The sequence below is a fragment of the Pelophylax lessonae genome, assembly GCF_965119305.1.
Source record: "Pelophylax lessonae genome assembly, chromosome: 2".
NCBI classification, from domain to species: domain Eukaryota; kingdom Metazoa; phylum Chordata; class Amphibia; order Anura; family Ranidae; genus Pelophylax; species Pelophylax lessonae.
Genome location: NC_138769.1, coordinates 55,629,224 through 55,644,181, shown reverse-complemented (window position 1 = coordinate 55,644,181; position 14,958 = coordinate 55,629,224). Strand labels below are relative to the sequence as shown.

The window sequence follows — 14,958 nt, the reverse complement described above, 5'->3', positions numbered from 1 at the left end:
TGCCTTAACATGAAGTAATTTGTTTTTAAGACGCACAAGTCCTTACACATCATAGAAAAGTATACTTATATATATATATATATTATATATCTAATATTATATAAGTATCAAGTTCACACTTCTATATTAATAAGAATACAATGTATTATCGTTAATATACATCTTACATATGATGATGTTTTCTATAAAAACTTATATGGTTCATCTTTAAATGTCTGCTAGAATATACTGGGGTATTGTCCATTGTTATATACTTATAGACAGACTGAGATATCCCCCTTAACATAGCGTCAGACTGACTAAGTTTTATCTGATCGAGATGTCAAAAGGGATCTTATTTACGATTACATAGAAATACAAAGATCTCTGTTGAAACCATAGACCCTTTGTAAGCCTGTGAGAGACATTTTGTTTAACAAGTATATATGAACTTTGTTTCACCTTAAAAACAAGATGGATCCTGTCCTGTTCAGAACCTTTTATGCATAATATGAATATACATGGCTTTTAAAATCATTTTTCTTTTTACCTATTATTATTTTAATCAACCCCCAATAACCCCGACAGAAACATAATTAACCTGAACTAATTACATAGCCATCAGACAGAAACAATATGTGGACAGAAACAATATGTGAATGGGAATGCAGACCCAGACAATGTTGTCATTAACATGTTCATTAACTCAGCACTGCAACAAGGCTAAAACAAAGTTCATTACACATTATCCTAAGTATAAACACAGAACCCACAGTTGACAATAGGTGGTAAATCAGCATAATCAACAATGTGTGGAAGACAGGTGGTTGAGCTGATGATATTAGCATCTGCTATGACTGTGTGAAGCAGTCTCTTATTGGCAATAGGCAGAAAGGCCTGTATCATGGATCAGAGGCCAATGTGATTAGCTCTTTCAATAAACATGTTCAGAATCACACAGGGCAGGAAAAGTCTTCATATATTTCTTGAGATACAGTTTATGGTTGATAAATATTACTGTCCCATTTGAAGTAATCCAAACCATATTCTCAGTGTCCATTAAGTACCTGTCCATCATTTCCTTGGTCACCCCGTGTCCCTAATAGACACAGGGTGACTTACACATAAAAGGAGCCTGGGGGGCTGGGAGAGGGATTTCCCAACCTCTCTAAGGTAAGCTGTGCTCCACGGGCCCCCCAACCAAAGTGACTCCAGTGGCTGCGCACTGATCAGAGGGGCACTGTGGGGACAGATCTGACAGAAGGATCCACCTGAAAGGCAGCAGAAGCAAACTCACTGTTACTGGAGCCAAATGCAGAATACACAGATCCGCCTACGCAGGTACTGGAGGGGGGTTGATGAGGGCTGTGGAGGTGTGGTGGCAGATATGTGCAGAGGTGGGGGATGGGGGGGGGGTGGGTGCAGGTATCAGAACCCAGGAAGAGGGTGGAAATTAGATATTATACACCCCTGAACTGTGCATTCTGTATGTAGCACACCCCTGAACCCTGCATTCTGTACATAGTGCACCCTTGAACCCTGCATTCTGTACATAGCAGACCCCTGAACACTGCACTCTGTATGTAGCACACCCCTGAAGCCTGCATTCTGTACATAGCGCAACCCTGAATCCTGCATTTCTGTACATAGTGCACCCCTGAACACTGCACTTTGTATGTAGAGCACTCTGCACACAGTGTACTCCTAAACCCTACACTCTTTGCATAGCGCACCCCTGAACTCTACACTCTGTACACAGTGCACACCTAAACCCTACACTCTTTGCATAGCGCACCCCTGAACTGAGCATTCTATATGTAGCACACTCCTGAACTCTACACTATGTATGTAGCGCACCCCTAAACCCTCTTGACATCTGATGTAAGAGATTTGTTTTCAATAAATTGTATAATAGTTGTACACTTGACTTTCTGTTTGCCATTATTTTTCCAAAACGATACTAAATTATTAAGTAATTTTAGGATATTATCTCAGTCAAAAACAGCGCTTCTTATTTATTTTTCAAAACTATTTTTCCTAGCTTTCTATTTTCTGAGCTCCAGTAGTTAATACTTCAATTATTTATCACTAAAACCAGTATTAATTGAATGCAGAGGCAATTATTTAATATGATATAGAGTAGACACTTACCGTCTTACTGATACAATCAGCCTTTTGAGGGCATCCATACTGCTGATGCGGCCTCAGATGAATTTGAGTTTGACACCCCTGATCTAAATGGACCACCATTACATATACAGTATACACCATCATGATGATCGTTTTGTAGAAATAAGAGCTAAGCGTTAGCCTGGAAATCAGGACACTGATCCTTCTCCTAATAATCCCACAGCATCTGTCCAGCCTGCCAATAATCTGTACTGTGGACAGTGCATCGGTGACTGGGAGCAATTCAGCCTGCAGTCTCCATCACACACATCTCACATAGGACAGGGTGCTCTGATCCCCATCACATATATATCACACATAGGACAGGGAGCTCTGATCCCCATCTCATATATATCACACATAGGAAAGGGAGCTCTGATCCCCATCACATATATATCACACATAGGACAGGGAGCTCTGATCCCCATCTCATATATATCACACATAGGAAAGGGAGCTCTGATCCCCATCTCATATATATCACACATAGGAAAGGGAGCTCTGATCCTTATAACATATACAGTGCCTTGCGAAAGTATTCGGCCCCCTTGAACTTTGCGACCTTTTGCCACATTTCAGGCTTCAAACATAAAGATATAAAACTGTAATTTTTTGGGAAGAATCAACATTAAGTGGGACACAATCTTGAAGTGGAATGAAATTTATTGGATATTTTAAACTTTGTTAACAAATAAAAAACTGAAAAATTGGGCACGCAAAATTATTCAGCCCCTTTACTTTCAGTGCAGCAAACTCTCTCCAGAAGTTCAGTGAGGATCTCTGAATGATCCAATGTTGACCTAAATGACTAATGATGAATCCACCTGTGTGCAATCAAGTCTCCGTATAAATGCACCTGCACTGTGATAGTCTCAGAGGTCTGTTTAAAGCGCAGAGAGAATCATGAAGAACAAGGAACACACTAGGCAGGTCCGAGATACTGTTGTGGAGAAGCCGGATTTGGATACAAAAAGATTTCCCAAGCTTTAAGCATCCCAAGGAGCACTGTGCAAGCGATAATATTGAAATGGAAGGAGTATCAGACCACTGCAAATCTAGGAAGACCTGGCCGTCCCTCTAAACTTTCAGCTCATACAAGGAGAAGACTGATCAGAGATGCAGCCAAGAGGCCCATGATCACTCTGGATGAACTGCAGAGATCTACAGCTGAGGTGGGAGACTCTGTCCATAGGACAACAATCAGTCGTATACTGCACAAATCTGGCCTTTATGGAAGAGTGGCAAGAAGAAAGCCATTTCTTAAAGATATCCATAAAAAGTGTCGTTTAAAGTTTGCCAGAAGCCACCTGGGAGACACACCAAACATGTGGAAGAAGGTGCTCTGGTCAGATGAAACCAAAATCGAACTTTTTGGCAACAATGCCAAACGTTATGTTTGGCGTAAAAGCAACACAGCTCATCACCCTGAACACACCATCCCCACTGTCAAACATGGTGGCGGCAGCATCACGGTTTGGGCCTGCTTTTCTTCAGCAGGGACAGGGAAGATGGTTAAAATTGATGGGAAGATGGATGGAGCCAAATACAGGACCATTCTGGAAGAAAACCTGATGGAGTCTGCAAAAGACCTGAGACTGGGATGGAGATTTGTCTTCCAACAAGACAATGATCCAAAACATAAAGCAAAATCTACAATGGAATGGTTCACAAATAAACATATCCAGGTGTTAGAATGGCCAAGTCAAAGTCCAGACCTGAATACAATCGAGAATCTGTGGAAAGAACTGAAAACTGCTGTTCACAAACGCTCTCCATCCAACCTCACTGAGCTCGAGCTGTTTTGCAAGGAGGAATGGGCAAAAATTTCAGTCTCTCGATGTGCAAAACTGATAGAGACATACCCTAAGTGACTTACAGCTGTAATCGCAGCAAAAGGTAGCTCTACAAAGTATTAACTTAAGGGGGCTGAATAATTTTGCACGCCCAATTTTTCAGTTTTTTTATTTGTTAAAAAAGTTTGAAATTTCCAATAAATTTCGTTCCACTTCATGGATTGTGTCCCACTTGTTGTTGATTCTTCACAAAAAATTACAGTTTTATATCTTTATGTTTGAAGCCTGAAATGTGGCAAAAGGTCGCAAAGTTCAAGGGGGCCAAATACTTTCGCAAGGCACTGTATATCACACATAGGACAGGGTGCTCTGATCCCCATCACATATATGTTACACATAGGACAGGGAGATCTGATCCCCATCACATATACTACAGGGTGCTCTGATCCCTATCACATATACAATATATATACATATATTCCCCCGTAATCACCCGCCGTCCTCCCCTGCCATCCTCCCCTGCCGTCCTCCCCTGCCGTCCTCCCCTGCCGTCCTCCCCTGCCGTCCTCCCCCGCCGTCCTCCCCCGCCGTCCTCCCCCACCGTCCTCCCCCACCATCCTTCCCCGCCATCCTTCCCCGCCATCCTCCCGCTGTGTGCTTGGCGATGTTGGCAGCTGTCTTCTGGTTACCTTCCCTGCGAGCATTGCAACGCGGGGGGTGGAACCGGCGGCAATTTTAAAAATGTAAATGCACCAAATGACATGATACAAAGTTGTGATCCTAATGGATTACACTGTATCAGGTACAGGCAGGGCACTGGAAAAGTCACCAGGTGCAATCCTGTGGTGAATTGGCATGATACAGTGTAAGGGCTCTTTCACACGGGTGATCCGATCAGATCCGCCTGTCAGTTTTGTAGGCGGATCTGATCGGATCCTCCATGCAGCTCTATGGGGCAGCAGATGTCAACGGAGAAACCGCTGACACCCGCTGCCATCCGTATCCGATCCTGTCCGTGAAATCTGGACGGATGGAAACCCTATTTTTCCATCCGTTCAGGGATCGGATCGGATGCGAGCGGACGGCAGCGGGTGTCAGCGGTTTCTCCGTTGACATCCGCTGCCCCATAGAGCTGCATGGAGGATCCGATCAGATCCGCCTAAAAAACTGAGGATATTAGAGAAGTGAAAACATTTCATCCATCCAGCACAATCAGTGCATCTTTATTGAAGGAGTGTTACCGATTGGAATACCTGATCTGGAGGTTCTGCAGGTTGACCTTATATACCTGAAACGCTCTTTTTGAGTGTAAATGGAGGTGAGCGGCCATTTCACACGCATGTGGATTTCCTAGCTCACGAAATTTGCTACACGTGGTTATTACTGGAAGCACCTATTTTACTGCACTTTTTTTGAACTTTTATGAACATTTATTTTTCCAATTTTTCATTTATTTATCATTGTTTGAATACCCCCCCCCCTTCCCGTGTTTTGGGGTGCAGAATTTTGTGCACTATTATCATCTTCATTTATTTGAATTTTTATTTTGGGACATTCTTAATTTCCAGAATATCTTGCTCTCATTGCTTCACGTGCTATTCACTTGTTTTATCTACACTGGCACATCTTTCACTTTTCTTTTCTGAACCCATTGCACAACTTATTTGTGTTGTAGAGGTTCACTTTTCAGAGGGCACTCATCACAATTTTTTTCATTATTAATATTTTTTCTCTTTTTTCTTTCACCATCCCATGTAAGATTCTAACGGATTAATTCACTCACTCTCTGCACATCCCCTGGTACAACTTGAGGTTGCAGGGGTTCACTCTTTATAGGGCACCTATTGGAGTTTCTACACATCATTTTAAATACTAATCTATATGAGATGAATTTGAGTTGTTTATTGAATGTTTTATAATCAGCACCTTATATATTTTGGTTTAAGTATTACAGCAAGAGTTATTTTGCACAGTTTGAGCACGGGACAACTACACAGTATTTATAGAATTTCTGTGAATATTATTGCCTGCATAGGTTTAGTCCTATATATGTGGCCCACCCAATAGTGACATTTTGCGCTGATTCTTCTTTCTTTTACTTACTTTGTTTGTGGTGACACTTAGGAATTAGCGGCAGAGTGCGGGTGCTCCACACTACTTCCCAGTCCCTCTCATCCCTGCCTTTTTTCTAGTGGTAGCACATAGATTTACCCCTCTTGAATTTTGCACCAGGGAGGTTAAGCTGTCTCCATAAAAAGGTTTCCCGCTATGACCCCCTCTGTTCCTGCTGTGGAGCACTTTGTTTATGGATGGAACACTTCTGGAAGAAGTGTGAATATTGGAGCCATGCGATACAAGCTGAGGCACTTTGACACTCACTGAATTGTTGTGCAGCACTGGGAAACTATCTGGACATTTTTGTTAACCACTTCCTATCCGGGCCAATTCTGACACGTCGCTCCAACATGTTAAAAACTGGATTTGTGTCTTACCATAAAATCCTTTTCTCTGATGTTCATTGACGGGCACAGCTCCATATCTTCTTGAACCTTGGTCTCGTACCCCGGCTCAATAGGATCAGATTTTCTAGAGACTGTGGATTCTTGCCCCACATGGCAAGAATCTCTCTTTGCTGAGGTCTCGTGTGGACAGATTTTGGTACTCGACCCATGGGAGGAACACCCTGGCTGAGGCGCACAGAAAACCTGACAGGGGCCCCAATCCCTAAGTGCCGGTTCACATTCTTGCGGCTGCGGCGATCGCATGTAATAATCGGAGCGCACTGCTCCTTCATTACATGCGATCGGCTGTGCGGTGCGAATTCAGCCATACACTTTGTATGGCTAAATTCGCACTGCACCCACAGCAAAGACGCACAGGACCCTTTTTTTCAGCCGCATCATGATCGGATCGCACAGTGGTTCACACTTGTGCGATCCGATCCTGTGCGAACTGTAAAGATCGCACTGCGATCAAACTGGGGGTGTCGTTAACATTTCATTGACACCCCCAGCGTATCGCATATGGCAGTGTGAACTGCCAGGGGTGCGTTTGCGATGCGGGAACAGGCTGCGAATTCGCAGCCTTCCCGCATCGCATAAGTGTGACCCGGACCTAAAGCTAAAAAAAAAAAGGTTTTATTTTATTATTTTTAAATATGATTTTTTTTTTATTCCTCCGGCCTGGTTGTTTGCGATTGTGGGCAGCATTGCCGCAATTCTGTCTGCGATTCTAAAAAAGCTCTGCAAAGCGTAAATATTTTATTATATCTTTTCATGTGACAACACTGAAGAAATGACACTTTGCTACAATGTAAAGTAGTGAGAGTACAGCTTGTATAACAGTGTAAAATTTCTGTCCCCTCAAAATAACTCAACACACCGCCATTAATGCCTAAACCACTGGCAACAAAAGTGATTACACCCCTAAATGACAATGTCTAAATTGGGCCCAAATAGCCATTCTCCCTCCCCGGTGTCATGTGACTCATTAGTGTTACACAATCTCAGGTGTGAATGGGGAGCAGTTGTGTTAAATTTGATTTTATCGCTCTCAGTCTCTCATACTGGTCACTGGAAGTTCAACATGGCACCTCATGGCAGGGAATTCGCTTAGGATCTGAAAAAAAGAATTGTTGCTCTACATAAAGATGGCCTAGGCCAGTGATGGCGAACCTTGGCACCCCAGATGTTTTGGAACTACATTTCCCATGATGCTTATGCACTCTGCACTGTAATTGAGCATCATGGGAAATTTAGTTCCTAAACATCTGGGGTGCCAAGGTTCCCCATCACTGGCCTAGGCTATAAGAAGATTGCCAAGATCCTGAAACTGAGCTGCAGCACGGTGGTCAAGACCATACAGCGGTTTAACAGGACAGGTTCCACTCGGAACAGGCCTCGCCATGGTCAACCAAAGAAGTTGAGTGCACGTGCTCAGCGTCATTTCCAGAGGTTGTCTTTGGGAAATAGACGTATGAGTGCTACCAGCATTGCTGCAGAGGTTGAAGGAGTGGGGGGTCAGCCTGTCAGTGCTCAGACCATACGCCGCACACTGCATCACATTGGTCTGCATGGTTGTCATCCCAGAAGGAAGCCTTCTAAAGATGATGCACAAGAAAGCCCGCAAATCGTTTTCTGAAGACAAGCAGACTAAGGACATGGATTACTGAAACCATGTCCTGTGGTCTGATGAGACCAAGATAAACGTATTTGTTTCAGATGGTGTCAAGCGTGTGTGGTGGCAACCAGGTGAGGAGTACAAAGACATGTGTGTCTTGATTACAGCAAAGCATGGTGGTGGGAGTGTCATGGCCTGGGGCTGCATGAGTGCTGCCGGCACTGGGGAGCTACAGTTCATTGAGGGAACCATGAATGCCAACATGTACTGTGACATACTGAAGCAGAGCATGATCCCTTCCACTTGGAGACTGGGCCATAGGCAGTGGCGGCTGGTGATCAAAATTTTTGGGGGGCGCAAAAAGAAAAATGTAATAGGTATTGCTTCGCGGCAAAAAACGCGGTAAAAAAAATGCGTGACTTTGAGGTCATGGTACAGGCATGGCACAGGTGATGGTACAGGCATGGCACAGGTGAGGGTACAGGCATGGCACAGGTGATGGTATAGGCATGGTACAGGCATGGCACAGGTGAGGGTATAGGCATGGCACAGGTGATGGTACAGGCATGGCACAGGTGAGGGTATAGGCATGGCACAGGGGATGGTTTAGGCATGGCACAGGTGATGGTACAGGCATGGCACAGGTGATATTATAGGCATGGTACAGGCATGGCACAGGTGAGGGTATAGGCTTGGCACAGGTGATGGTATAGGCATGGCACAGGTGATGGTATAGGCATGGCACAGGTGATGGTACAGGCATGGCACAGGGGAGGGTATAGGCATGGCACAGGTGATGGTACAGGCATGGCACAGGTGAGGGTATAGGCATGACACAGGTGATGGTTTAGGCATGGCACAGGTGATGGTACAGGCATGGCACAGGTGATGGTATAGGCATGGTACAGGCATGGCACAGGTGAGGGTATAGGCATGGCACAGGTGATGGTATAGGCATGGCACAGGTGATGGTATAGGCATGGCACAGGGGAGGGTATAGGCATGGCACAGGTGATGGTACAGGCATGGCACAGGTGAGGGTATAGGCATGACACAGGTGATGGTTTAGGCATGGCACAGGTGATGGTACAGGCATGGCACAGGTGATGGTATAGGCATGGTACAGGCATGGCACAGGTGAGGGTATAGGCATGGCACAGGTGATGGTATAGGCATGGCACAGGTGATGGTATAGGCATGGTACATGCATGGCACAGGTGAGGGTATAGGCATGGCACAGGTGAGGGTATAGGCATGGCACAGGTGATGGTTTAGGCATGGCACAGGTGAGGGTATAGGCATGGCACAGGTGAGGGTATAGGCATGGTACAGGCATGGCACAGGTGAGGGTATAGGCATGGCACAGGTGATGGTATAGGCATGGCACAGGTGATGGTATAGGCATGGTACAGGCATGGCACAGGTGAGGGTACAGGCATGGCACAGGTGAGGGTATAGGCATGGCACAGGTGATGCTTTAGGCATGGCACAGGTGATGGTTTAGGCATGGCACAGGTGAGGGTATAGGCATGGCACAGGTGAGGGTATAGGCATGGCACAGGTGATGGTTTAGGCATGGCACAGGTGAGGGTATAGGCATGGCACAGGTGATGGTTTAGGCATGGCGCAGGTGATGGTACAGGCATGGCACAGGTGATGGTATAGGCATGGCACAGGTGATGGTATAGGCATGGTACAGGCATGGCACAGGTGAGGGTATAGGCATGGCACAGGTGACGGTTTAGGCATGGCACAGGTGATGGTTTAGGCATGGCACAGGTGATGGTACAGGCATGGCACAGGTGAGGGTATAGGCATGGCACAGGTGATGATTTAGGCATGGCACAGGTGATGGTTTAGGCATGGCACAGGTGAGGGTATAGGCATGGCACAGGTGAGGGTATAGGCATGGCACAGGTGATGGTTTAGGCATGGCACAGGTTAGGGTATAGGTATGGCACAGGTGAGGGTATAGGCATGGCACAGGTGATGGTATAGGCATGGCACAGGTGATGGTATAGGCATGGTACAGGCATGGCACAGGTGAGGGTATAGGCATGGCACAGGTGATGGTATAGGCATGGCACAGGTGATGGTATAGGCATGGCACAGGTGATGTTTTAGGCATGGCACAGGTGATGGTACAGGCATGGCACAGGTAATGTTTTAGGCATGGCACAGGTGATGGTACAGGCATGGCACAGGTAATGTTTTAGGCATGGCACAGGTGATGGTACAGGCATGGCACAGGTGATGTTTTAGGCATGGCACAGGTGATGGTACAGGCATGGCACAGGTAATGTTTTAGGCATGGCACAGGTGATGGTACAGGCATGGCACAGGTGATGTTTTAGGCATGGCACAGGTGATGGTACAGGCATGGCACAGGTCGGCTTCAATCACTTACCTGCTCTCCTCCTGGGCTGCCTGCGAGACGTCCACGGCGCTGCCCCTCTCCTCTCGTCCTCTTCTTACGACGGCGGCGGGATTCCACGGCGCTGCTCCTCTTCTGTCTTCTTTGACGGCGGCTCTCTCGGTCTTCCGAACGGTCCGGCGGGAAGGAGATCGGGCGGTGACGGTGCGTGACTGACGCACGCACGCAGCCGCACCGCCCCCATTGCGACGTCAGCTATCGGATGTCCTGGATGATGATTGGTCCAGGCTGGAGACTGGACCAATCACAGCCAGGATATCACGAAAGTGGGGGTGTCCTAGCGCTTTGACCTGCGCCCAGGTTACGCCCCAAGAAGGCAGCCAATCGGCGCCTCTTCTGGGTCGTAAACCCCCCCCCCCCCATAGCCACCACATAGGCCGGCGAACACGTTTTTTTTTTCAAAACTTTATTGTTCTTTTTGTAATTTTTTTTCCCTTTTTTATAGGTGGGGGGGCGGTGCCCTGGCGCCCCCTATGCACAAGCCGCTACTGGCCGTAGGGCAGTATTCCAACATGATAACGACCCCAAACACACCTCCAAGACAACCATTGCCTTGCTAAAGGTAAGATGGGTAAAGATGATGGACTTACCAAGCATGTCTCCAGACCTAAACCCTATTGAGTATCTGTGGGGCATCTTCAAACAGAAGGTGGAGGAGCACAAGGTCTCTAACATCCACCAGCTCCATGATGTCATCATGAAGGAGTGGAAGAGGACTCCAGTGGCAACTTGTGAAGCTCTGGCGAACTCCATGCCCAAGAGGGTTAAGTCAGTGCTGGAAATAATGGTGGCCACACAATATATTGACACTTTGGGCCCAATTTGGACATTTTCACTTAGGGGTGTACTCACTTTTGTTGCCAGTGGTTTAGACATTAATGGCTGTGTGTTGAGTTATTTTGAGGGGACAGCAAATGTACACTGTTATACAAGCTGTACACTCACTACTTCGTAGCAAAGTGTCATTTCTTCAGTGTTGTCACATGAAAAGATATAATAAAATATTTACATAAATGTGAGGGGTGTACTCACTTGTGTGAGATACTGTATAGGAGGGGGATTATGAATATATAGGAGGGGGATAATTGGATATATAGGAGGGGGAATATTGGATATATAGGAGGGGGATTATTGAATATATAGGAGGGGGATTATTGAATATATAGGAGGGGGGTTATTGAATATATAGGAGGGGGAATATTGGATATATAGGAGGGGGATTATTGAATATATAGGAGGGGGATTATTGGATATATAGGAGGGGGAATATTGTATATATAGGAGGGGGATTATTGAATATATAGGAGGGGGATTATTGAATATATAGGAGGGGGATTATTGGATATATAGGAGAGGGATTATTGGATATATAGGAGGGGGATAATTGGATATATAGGAGGGGGATTATTGTGTATATATAGGAGGGGGATTATTGGATATATAGGAGGGGGATTATTGGATATATAGGAGGGGGATTATTGGATATATAGGAGGGGGATAATTGGATATATAGGAGGGGGATTATTGTATATATAGGAGGGGGATTATTGGATATATAGGAGGGGGGTTATTGGATATATAGGAGGGGGATTATTGAATATATAGGAGGGGGATAATTGGATATATAGGAGGGGGATTATTGGATATATAGGAGGGGGGTTATTGGATATATAGGAGGGGGATTATTGAATATATAGGAGGGGGATTATTGTATATATAGGAGGGGGATTATTGTATATATAGGAGGGGGGTTATTGGATATATAGGAGGGGGGTTATTGGATATATAGGAGGGGGATTATTGAATATATAGGAGGGGGATTATTGTATATATAGGAGGGGGATTATTGGATATATAGGAGGGGGATAATTGGATATATAGGAGGGGGATTATTGGATATATAGGAGGGGGAATATTGTATATATAGGAGGGGGATTATTGTATATATAGGAGGGGGATTATTGGATATATAGGAGGGGGGTTATTGGATATATAGGAGGGGGATTATTGAATATATAGGAGGGGGATTATTGTATATATAGGAGGGGGATTATTGTATATATAGGAGGGGGGTTATTGGATATATAGGAGGGGGATCGGGGAGGGGGGGGGGTCATCCACAGTCCAGTAAGGAAGAAGGGGGGGGGGACAGGCAGCCATAATCAGTGACTGTAGTCAAGCCATCAGACAGTTCTAAATCAGTGGCCATGCTATGTGACAAGTTTTTTTGGTTGGATATTCAGGAGAAAAAGATGACACAATATATAAGAGAATGTAATCTATAAAATAATCATTACACAGAATTGTCATCCCCCCCCCCTCTTACAATATTATATGATTTATAAGATATCATGGGGGGGGGGGTGAGAACTCTGTGTAATGATTATTTTATAGATTACATTCTCTTATATATTGTGTCATCTTGTTTTTCTCCTGAATATCCAACCAAAAAAACCTGTCTGATAGCATGACCACTGATTTAGAACTGTATGATGGCTTGACTACAGTTATACAATGCGGGGTGCGGTGTCCCCATCATACACATATACAGTGCGGGGTGATCAGTGTCTGGGGGTGGGGGGGAGCTGAGTTGTGACATCACCAGCAGAACCTGAACTACCACCCTGCCTGGGAGACTGTACCATCTTCTCCAGAGAGGGGGGCTCTGGAGGACTGCTTCTCTAAACAATCCATCCTCCTCCCTATTTGATAATGATATTATAGTCTGGGAAGGAGTATGAGAAAGGGAAGTGACTGGTACAGACATCCCAGTCCGTAGTGAGATCAGCAGCTGTTTATGGTGTTTTGTATTCCTGGTCTCCCCTCCTGATGGGAGTGGTTCGCTCCTCTGGCTGGCTGTGCTGTGCTGTCATTCAGACCGGTAGTGTCCATGGTGTGGATGTCTGTCCGGGGGAGCAGCAGGATCCGGGAGAGTGCAGGTGAGTGCATGGCTGGGGGGGGACAGGTGCATCCTAATCTTCCTATAAATACCAACATCAGACCCTGTGCTGTGCATTACCACCCCCACCCTTACCCTGACTGTACTAATACCCCCCCCCCCTTCCCACTACACTGTACTAATACCCCCCCCCCTCTTCCCACTACACTGTACCAATACCCCCCCCTTCCCACTACACTGACTGTACCAATACCCCCCCCCCCCTTCCCACTACACTGTACTAATACCCCCCCTCTTCCCACTACACTGTACCAATACCCCCCCCCCCCCTTCCCACTACACTGACTGTACCAATACCCTCCCCCCCCTTCCCACTACACTGTACTAATACCCCCCCCCCACTACACTGACTATACCAATACCCTCCCCCCCCTTCCCACTACACTGTACTAATACCCCCCCCTCCCACTACACTGACTGTACCCCCCCCTCCCACTACACTGACTGTACCAATACCCCCCCCCCTTCCCACTACACTGACTGTACTAATACCCCCCCCTTCCCACTACACTGACTGTACTAATACCCCCCCCCCCTTCCCACTACAATGACTGTTATAATACCCCCCCCCCCTTCCCACTACACTGACTGTACTAATACCCCCCCTTCTCACTACACTGACTGTACTAATACCCCCCCTTCTCACTACACTGACTGTACTAATACCCCCCCTTCCCACTACACTGACTGTACTAATACCCCCCCCCCCCTTCCCACTACACTGACTGTACTAATACTCCCCCTTCCCACTACACTGACTGTACTAATACCCCCCCCCCTTCCTACTACACTGACTGTACTAATACCCTCCCCCCCTTCCCACTACACTGACTGTACTAATACCCCCCCCCTTCCCACTACACTGACTGTACTAATACTCCCCCTTCCCACAACACTGACTGTACTAATACCCTCCTCTCCCACTACACTGACTGTTCCAATATCCCCCCCCTTCCCACTACACTGACTGTACTAATACCCCCCCTTCTCACTACACTGACTGTACTAATACCCCCCCTTCCCACTACACTGACTGTACTAATACCCCCCCCCTTCCCACTACACTGACTGTACTAATACTCCCCCTTCCCACTACACTGACTGTACTAATACCCCCCCCCCCTTCCTACTACACTGACTGTACTAATACCCTCCCCCCCTTCCCACTACACTGACTGTACTAATACCCCCCCCCTTCCCACTACACTGACTGTACTAATACTCCCCCTTCCCACAACACTGACTGTACTAATACCCTCCTCTCCCACTACACTGACTGTTCCAATATCCCCCCCCTTCCCACTACACTGACTGTACTAATACCCCCCTTCCCTCTACACTGACTGTACTAATACCCCCCCCCCCCCCTTCCCACTACACTGACTGTACTAATACCCCCCCTTCCCACTACACTGACTGTACTAATACCCCCCTTCCCACTATACTTACTGTACTAATACCCTCCCCCCACTACACTGTACTAATACCCCCTCCCCCCTTCTCAC

General features: G+C 46.3%; 1 protein-coding gene across 1 annotated transcript in view; it reads left to right on the top strand.

The window, feature by feature from the left end:
- The first annotated feature begins 13,309 nt into the window (after nucleotides 1-13,309).
- Nucleotides 13,310-14,958, top strand: part of DOP1B (DOP1 leucine zipper like protein B) — a 273,490-nt gene continuing 271,841 nt past the window's right edge. The window contains exon 1 of the mRNA XM_082246954.1: nucleotides 13,310-13,433. The gene's annotated coding sequence lies outside the window, so the exon portion shown is untranslated. The remainder of the gene's footprint in view (nucleotides 13,434-14,958) is intronic.